This window comes from Myxine glutinosa, chromosome 6 (assembly GCF_964187855.1).
Source record: "Myxine glutinosa chromosome 6, kmMyxGlut1.1, whole genome shotgun sequence".
Lineage (NCBI taxonomy): Eukaryota > Metazoa > Chordata > Myxini > Myxiniformes > Myxinidae > Myxine > Myxine glutinosa.
In genome coordinates this window covers 172,402,381-172,411,547 of record NC_136266.1, presented here as the reverse complement: position 1 = coordinate 172,411,547, position 9,167 = coordinate 172,402,381, and the positions used below count along the sequence as shown (strand labels likewise).

The 9,167-nt window shown below is 48.3% G+C and overlaps 1 long non-coding RNA gene across 1 annotated transcript; it reads right to left on the bottom strand.

Annotated features, from left to right (window-relative positions):
- Nucleotides 1–8,360: 8,360 nt before the first annotated feature.
- Nucleotides 8,361–8,576, bottom strand: LOC144892535 (uncharacterized). Its single transcript, XR_013623746.1, has 2 exons — nt 8,513–8,576; nt 8,361–8,405 (listed from the first exon to the last, which is right to left on the bottom strand). It is a non-coding gene; the product is annotated as an uncharacterized LOC144892535 (long non-coding RNA).
- Nucleotides 8,577–9,167: the final 591 nt, after the last annotated feature.

Sequence of the window (9,167 nt, the reverse complement as noted above, 5' to 3'; positions counted from 1 at the left end):
AGCTCCATCAGCAAACTCCAAAATCCTTTCACCTTCTCCATTTCTCACACCATATCCGTAACCCCCATGAACTCCCTCAAAACCATCCATACTCCTTCCCACATGTCCATTTAGGTCTCCTTCTACCACAACAACTTCCTCATCTTTCACGTTTTCCATCAGCTTCTCTGTCGCACACCAGAACGTGTCCTTCTCTTCATCGCTCCGACCAACCTGCGGAGCATATCCCGAGATGACGTTCACCAAGAGCTTTCCAATCATCATTTTCACCATCATCAACCTATCATTCACTCTAGTCACACTCACCACACTGTCTACAAACTCCTCAGAAAACAGGACACCAACACCATTCACGCCCTCCGGGCACCCTTGCCACATAAACTTGTATTTCTGTCCCTGCCTACCCTTCACCATTCTCACACCACTTCCCTTCCATCTCGTCTCTTGCACACAACATATGTCCACTCTTCTTCTGACCAATACTTCCACCACTTCTCCTGACCTCCCTGTCATTGCCCCTACATTCCATGTCCCAAATCTCAGAAACCGATCTCCACTTCGGGCTGTACCCTGCCCATATGTAGTTGTAATGGTCATGGTTCTCTTTTTGAGGCAATGTTTTTATGGCCCGATGCCCTTCCTGATGCCAACCCTCTTAGTCACCTCTTATGACACGCAGGGATATGGTGTACCTATTATAAACCAGGGTACACACCGGGATAATATGAAACACACGACTGGAAAATATAAATATATTGTCGTGAAACAAGATGAGATACAAAATGATTTTTTTATTTTATTTATAAATAAATACATACGTAAATGACAACTATTATTATTAATCTTGTGGGCAAATCTGCTTCAGGAAAAAAAACATTACACACATGGACCAAACTTATTGTGTTCCTGGTCGTAATATTCAGGATAATATGTTGTTTGAGATGTAATTGAAAGCTGTGAAATTAACTCTGAAAGTTGTGGCTTGATCTTCCTGGACCAGGAGAAAGCTGACTGTGTTTCTCATCCATATCTTTTTAAAGTCCGAAAATGTTTTGGTTTTGGATCTCTTTTTCTATCCCACATACAGTTATGTTACTCAAACATATTGGCTATTTTAAAGATAAATAATGAACTTGTACCTCCCTTTTGTGTTGGAAGAGGGGTAAATCAGGGCTGCCCTCTTTCAGGAATTTTGTATGCTTTGTCCCTTGAGCCCCTCTTAAATAGTTTTCGTAAGTCCTTGTCTGGTGTTACTATTGGAACCCACCCCTTAAAAAGCATTGCTTATGCAGATGCCATCTGTGTCTGCATCAGACATTCAGAAGACGTCGTTTTGATTAATGAGTGCGTTGGATCTCTTCAGCAGGGCATCATTGGCCAAGATCAATTGGACAAAAACAGAAGCGCTGTGCCTTCAACCCTCTACCTATCCCCTACCTGCCCCCCTATTCCCTATCCCCCCTCCTCTCCCTGCCAATCTTTCTTGGAGAAGAGATGTGATTAAGTTCCTGGAGGTGTTCCTTGGCCCCAGAAATTTTGTGAGGCATAACTGGGAAGGCTTGTTGACACACATTGAAGTATTTTTTACTGAAATGGAAGAACTTGCTCTGCCAACTGTCCTACCAAGGAAGGGTACTCGTCATCAACAGTTTAGTCACCTCTACGTTACGGTACAAGGTTCTTTCCCTACAGCTGCCCAAAACTCTGGTGGATGAAATACAAAAATGCATCACCCATTTCTTCTGTTCCGGAAAGCATTGGCTGAGACCAGAGTTCCTAAACTTACCAACTGCAGAGGGTGGCCAAGGGCTGGTCAATGTCAAGTGCTGCATCATGGCTTTCCGCCTACGAACAGCAGGGCGCTTCTTGTTTGAACCATGTTTGGCCTGGAGACAGCTTACCAGTTCCATCTTGCGTCAAGCGGGGAAGTTCGACCTTGCACAGGAGCTGTTCCTGAAGGATTCAACCAAGATCGACCTATCCATGCTACCTGCCTTTCACCAAAGCCTACTGAATGAATGCATGGCAAGCCTTTACCCGTCTCCATGACCCCTTCAAAGAACCATTATTTCATAACTCTTTATTTGGTGAGTGTGTGAATGAAAGCACCTTCATTCAACAGTTTATAAATGCCTCAGTAACAAAAGTGTGTCATTTGAGAAATGCCACCAGTGACAGGTGGATAAGTGCTACCGCTCTGGCTTCGACCGTCGGCATTAGATTGTGTCGCAGAGTAGACACCTTTTTTGAAATCGGTACTTCGCATCAACTGTGCCTCACAAGGTTGGGCAAACAACCCTCCCTTACCCACCTCTGAATCTTGTCCACCCTTCCCTAATCTTTGTCTATCCGGTTCTCTTAGTTTGGAACCGATTAGTTTTGTCCGCTCTCTATCCTTTTGTGGGAGCAATCAAAAGACCCTGTATGTGCAATGCTTAAAAGTCCTTTTTCCTTCATTGTCCTCCCCTGTACCCTGTAGATGGCCTGCAGTCCTGCCGAATACCCCTCCCCTTTACCCTATTTGGGGGTGGTATTATAAACGGCCTGTGCCAAAACGTGTTGGGGATCTTCAATGGAGAATTGCTCATTGGATCATACCTACAAATTCCCTAATTCACCGCTTCTCGCAAGCGATAAATGAGCAATGTCCATTTTGTGAACAAACTGAAACCTTGCCCCAAGTGTATGTACACTGTGACCATTTAACCCATTTATTTGTTTTCTTTAAAATGTTACTTGCACGGTTTTCCTTTGTTTTTGATTTTCCTGCCTTTATTTTTGGCCCGAGTGGGCGTTTCAATTCCCCAACAACAATTTTAATTCATTTCTTTCTTTCGCAAGCCAAGTTGGCGATATATAAGACCAGGAAATCAAAGATACCTAATGATTCGTATAGTACAGATGTTTTGGAAATGTTTAAAGCTCTCTGTGTTTCAAGAGTCAAGCTGGAATTTTGTTGTTGTTTTGAGGTACAACTCTTTGAGAAGCAGTGGTGTGTGAGAGATGCATTTTGCAAAATAGCTGAGGGTCAGTTAATATTTACTATGTCGTTGATTTCCTCAATACTCTCTTGTTTGTTTGCTTATATTTTGTTTATTTATCATGTAAAGGGTTGTGCAACTGTTGATTGTTTCCTTTGAATCATCATTTATTGGTTTTTATATGTTTGTAATAAAAGGACATAAAAAGTCAAAAAAGGAAAAAAGAAAAAAAAGTCTCTCTCTCTATGTTTTTTGTTCCTTGTGCACAGCCACATATTTTAAGTTACAAATTCCAAACTCGAGGTACAAATACAACATTGTGTGTGTGTGTGTGAGGGGGGGGGGGGGGGGGTGGGAGGAGGGGGGTTACGTAGTTTTTTTTGGGCGTGGGTGGCGGGGAGGGGGTGGGAGGTTGTTAAGGTTGTTGTTGTTGTTGTGGGGTGTGGAAGGTTATCTTTTACATTATGTTTTTTCAACTGAGTACCTCCATAAAGTATGTACAATTAGAATGTGGGTGTCTACAAAATAGATACTATAAAATCACACAAACACCACAAAACAATTCCTGGTGAGGATCTGTAATTTATGTTGAAGGTATTTTCTATTACTATTATTACTTCTCAACCAGGACAGAACCTTATTCCGAGCTTAGAAATAAATAAAGAATTTCAAAAATGGGAATGAAAAATCAAAATGTGTATCGTTTTTATTTCAACAGAAAACATTATGTATAGCATGTGCGAGTACATCAAGCATTCAAATGCTACATATAGGCTACTGTCGTGCTGATAAGCTCCATGAGACCTGGTGAGTTTGTTCACTCTCATCGTTCAGCAGGTTCTCCATGACCGACTTATCAAGTGGATTGTCTTGCATTTTCAAACACCAAAAACTGCACTTTCTATAAATTCAATGAGTTTTCACGGTTTCTTGGTGAGCCTTGTGGAGGAGCATAATCAAATTCATCTCAATACTGCTCCATTTTTATTGTCACAACTCCACCCTCCAACCCCTTTGTTGTGAAAATCAACCAAATCCACAACTCGTCCCATACATAGGTTTAATTTCAATTAGATCGTAACATCATCCTGTAAAATACACCATGCAACATATATGTCAGGATCAAGGCATCATATGAGAAAGATTGGATATATCAGTCAATGCAAGCAAGCCTAGAATATAAGTGGGTACGTACCATTCAATTCTACATGTCATTGTATAAAGTCGCAGGAGTGGCCTCGAGTCGCGGACGTCCCGAGGTCTTATAGACACCGCCCAGCGGTTTAAGTGAGCGTCACACCTAGGTTCAACTTACATTTTCACCACATTCTTCCCGCCGTTAGAACTATGCTGCCACTAGGCAGGAAGCGAGCGCGCGTCAGCATTAATGGGTAGAGGAAGTCATTATATCATTATTAGGGTGTCAAAGAAATATCCCTATTGATTCTTGTCTTTGCGCATCTGTGTTATGTTTCGCACACTGTCAAAGCGTCTTTAGGGCTTCCTGGAAAGCGCTATACGAAACAAATCCATTATCAGTAGTACAGGTCAGTCGGTCCATCCGTAGAGGTCAGTGTGGCGAATTACCCTGCCAGCACAGGTTCGGAAACTACCGGGTACGACGTCCCCAAATCCGGAGTCCCCTGCTTCGGAGTAGCCGCTGGAGGCAGGTGTCGGAGGGGCACCTCAGTGCCCTCACCGCTTCAGGCAGGGGTGTATCAGGCGAAGGGAGGGATGGCAGATGTTCTCTAGGCGCACTCATAGCCTGGTTAGCAAACATGTCCGATACTGGCAGACGATGAGCCTGTGGGTCACAATAGTCTAGTCTCACAGGCCTATGTGCTGGATAAGGTGTACCTTTGCGATATGCAACTCATTACATAAGGTGTACCTTGTCGAAGAGCGAATGTCCATTCGTCGCAATGCAACGCATTTCAGGCAGATGTGTCGATGTGGAAGATGTGTAAATCAGTAAGCCATGTCTATTCGTCGCAAGGCAACACATTACAGGAAGATGTGTCGATGTGGAAGATGTGTAAATCAGTAAGCCTCTTTACAGTAAGCTGTAACAGTAAGTAAGATTACATGACAGGAGGCCATGACAGTAAGTCCATTACAGTAAGTCTGTACCTGCCTTGGCTCCCAAGGGTACATGGTCGATCCCCATTAGATCCATGTCATGGAATTGCCGAGGGAGAGAACCGACGAGAGCCATAACGAGAGTTACGCGATACCCCGGAGTCCCCCTGTTTTGAAATCACGAGACTCGAGCGCTCTCTGACAGCAGCACGTACGAATTACAAGCTCCGGCAAATAGTTTCAAGCAAAACGTTTGCCACGAGTGCCCTCCGTAGGCTGCCCGAACGACCGGCATGGCAGTTACGACAACGCACAAAACGACCGAAATGCGCCTTCCCAGCGAAGCGCGCAGAATCTCCCGACCTGCAGCACAGCGCGCAGAGGATCGGAGAAGATCGGCTATACCGGCTACCGGCTACCGAGAGAACGTCCCGGATGGATTGTCCATCCATGGCCCGTTCGGCCATACCGGCTACCGAGAGACGTCCCGGATGGATTGTATCCATGGCCCGTCCTATTGACTACGCGGCGATACCGGCTATACCGGCTACCGTCCCGGAGGGATTGTCCCGGAGAGAAAACGTCGAGATCGAGAAATGGAAAACGTCCCGGATGGATCGACATCCAAGAGAATGGCTCGGATGGATGGATCGACATCCAAGAGGATGGCCCGGATGGATGGATCGACAGCCAAGAGGATGGCCCGGATGGATGGATCGACATCCAAGAGGATGGCCCGGATGGATGGATCGACAGACAGCCAAGAGGATGGCCCGGATGGATGGACCATCATCTCACCCCCTCACTCATCCATCCCCCCCCCCCCCCCCATCGTGAAGTGTGAGATAACAGCCGCGCACCGCGCACCGAAGTCGAGCGACCTTCACAGTCTGGGTCAGAGGGAACGCAATCAGGCAGCGGCCGGGCGAGGCGTCTCGCAGTCTCGAAATGTGTGGAGGCGAGCCAAGAGACCTGTCCTAGAAGCAACAAGCCCAGAGTCAAGGGCGATCCGGTGGGCCGGTGCCCACGTGGCTTGCTCAGGAGACGAGGGAGTCGGGCGCAACGCTCAATGTCACCGTGTCATGGGGTCACCGTGCACCCCCAAATGCCCCGCGCCTTATCGATTAACGGCATAAGTCCTCGATGTTGGCTAGTCGCCCTCGAAGGCCGCCACGTTATGACACGCACTTTCGGGCAGGGGCGGTCAGATTGAGTATTTCTGCTATCTGTAGAGGTACCCAGGTAGACGAACTCTGATGACACAAGCGCGGGAAACAGTTAAATGGCGCTGTAAAGCAAACGCGTGATTTAGTCGATGACGTCATCAATTGGTTCGGGCGCGTGCGGGCGGGTTTGACGGCGAGTTCCAGCTGAGCGGTATCCCCAGACGGAGTAAAGTAGCACTCCGAAATCTAAAGTCTCGCGTCCATTGGGCAGCAGCATTCGAGCGGGCTCGAGATCGGTGTACGGAATACGAACCCGGCCGACGAGCGAAAAGTATTATCTAGGGCGCACCGCGTACGAGGGAAACCGAAAGTTGAGCTCGACCCGTTGAACCAGTGTGGCTTCGCCGAGTCGAGAGGGCGAGCACGCCGAGTCGAGAGGGCGAGTATGCTTGGCAGCGATAGACTGCACGACCTGAAGTAGCGTCTCGTTTGTTTAGCTGTCGGGTCAAAGGATCGAATACATATCACGCCCTGAAGTAGCGTCTCGTTTGTTAGCTTTCGGGTCAGAGGATCGAATACATATCACGCCCTAAAGTAGCGTCTCGTTTGTTAGCTTTCGGGTCAAAGGATCGAATACATATTATGTTTTGTTTTGTTTTATGTTTTGTTATGTTTTGCGTTATGTTTTGCACTCTGTCAAAGCGTCTTTGGGCTTCCTGAAAAGCGCTATATAAAATAAATGCATTATTATTATTATTATTATTACATATCACACCCTGAAGTAGCATCTCGTTTGTTTAGCTTTCGGGCCGTGTTTTGTCCGGAGTTTTAGACATAGTTAGTCATATAGAATACACATGGTATACGATCATCTATCATAAGCATGAGCCCGAGTGTCGTGAAAGGCTATGAAGGTCCCGCTCGACGTCCTTAGAAACTCATCCGTGCTGCGGCGAGTCCTCAAATGGTGCCAAGCGAGCCTCCATTGAGGCGATTCCGGGCAGCGGAGTTTGCCGGCCTCGTTGAGTAGCCACATGTAGGTGGGATTTCGACGAGCCGCGATCAGAATCGCCGGCCTCGCAGAGTGGTGCCCGCGAAGGGCGCAGTGCGCGATTTGCGCGTAGGAGGTGATTCCACCGAGCAGCGATTGATCGGGTTGTGCCCGCGATGGGGCAGCGCGCGATTCGCGCGTAGGAGGTGATTCCGACGGGCAGCGATTGGAATCGCCGGCCTCGCAGAGTGGTGCCCGCGTTGGGCGCAGCGTGGCTTCGTGTGGGAGGAGGTGATTCCGACGTGCAGCGATTGGAATCGCCGGCCTCACAGAGTGGTGCCCGCGTTGGGCGCAGCGTGGCTGCGTGTAGGAGGAGGTGATTCCGAGCAGCGATCGGAATCGTAGGCCTCTCGTAGGCCTCACAGAGTAGTGCACGCGACGGGTGCAGCGCGCGCGATTCGCACGGGGAGGTGCTTCCGAGCAGCGATCGGTCGGGCACAGAGTAGTGCACGCGACGGGTGCAGCGTGCGGCGTCGCGTAGGAGGAGGTGATTCCGAGCAGCGATCGGAATCATAGGCCTCACAGAGCAGTGCACGCGACGGGTGCCGCGCACGCGATTCGCGCGTGGAGGTGCTTCCGAGCACGGCATGACAGTCAAGGGAGTCGTGAACACTCACGTGGTCATCTCATCTCGGGCCGAGGCACGCAAATCAGTTGGTCGGGCCGTCGGCTCCAAGCGGGTCCGTCGTTCCGACGGGGTTTCGGCTGCAGGACGTTGCCCAGTAGCATCGTTCTCCAGGCGTCTTGCCGGAGTCCGTCATGCCTGCTCCGGCGTTCGGGCCTCAGGAGAGCAGTTCGCGTTTTGACGACGCGGTCCCGCAAAAGGCTTGCGAGGTCCCCATCGCATCCGGTCCTTTTGTGGCAGACCGGCGGCGAGAGTAGTCGGAGCTCCGTAGCTGGAGCTAGCTTGACAGGTCCTCCGCCGGTCATTCTTCTCCGAGGTGGGCCTCGCAGGAGCGCGGAGAATGTCGGGAACGCTCGTCTGTGATCTGCGTTCATCCGGCCATCGCAAGACTCGTGTCCCGCCATTTCCGAAGATCATAATTGAAATTAAGTGTTGTGAAAATCAACCAAATCCACAACTCGTCCCATAGATAGGTTTAATTTCAATTAGATCGTAACATCATCCTGTAAAATACACCATGCAACATATATGTCAGGATCAAGGCATCATATGAGAAAGATTGGATATATCAGTCAATGCAAGCAAGCCTAGAATATAAGTGGATACGTACCATTCAATTCTACATGTCATTGTATAAAGTCGCAGGAGTGGCCTCGAGTCGCGGACGTCCCGAGGTCTTATAGACACCGCCCAGCGGTTTAAGTGAGCGTCACACCTGGGTTCAACTTACATTTTCACCACACCCTTCTCCCCCCATCAACTGCAAGAACCTCGAGGTCCTAGATCAGCCCACTTGGGTGCCTCAGCTCTATTAGGTAAATCCACAAATTAGCTCTGGATGGAAGCTTTTCTCTCTGTTCCCAGCTTTACCTGTCCTTTGAGCCACATTAGTCAGTTCTGCTGATTGTTGCCAACGTTAAGAGATACAATTAGCAGGTAGAACGACTACCTATTTCAAATGGCAGTGATACGGAATTAAATTATATTAGTGAGGTACCCGTGCTATGCACGGGTGGGAGGCCAGAAGCAAACAGACAATGCAGAAACGGCGAATGCTAAAGCATGAAAACAATAATTTCCAAATTCCTGGAGCACCTTCAGTCGCACGTCAGACATGGACAGCAAGTTCGTGAAGGACTTCCATGAAAAACGTACCCGTTCGCAAACAAACGGGTACGTTTGTTCCATACCCAGTCAATGGCGAATCTGCATATGGCGATCCATGAATTAACGTTTAGAAAGTAGAAACCGTCAAGGCATTTCGT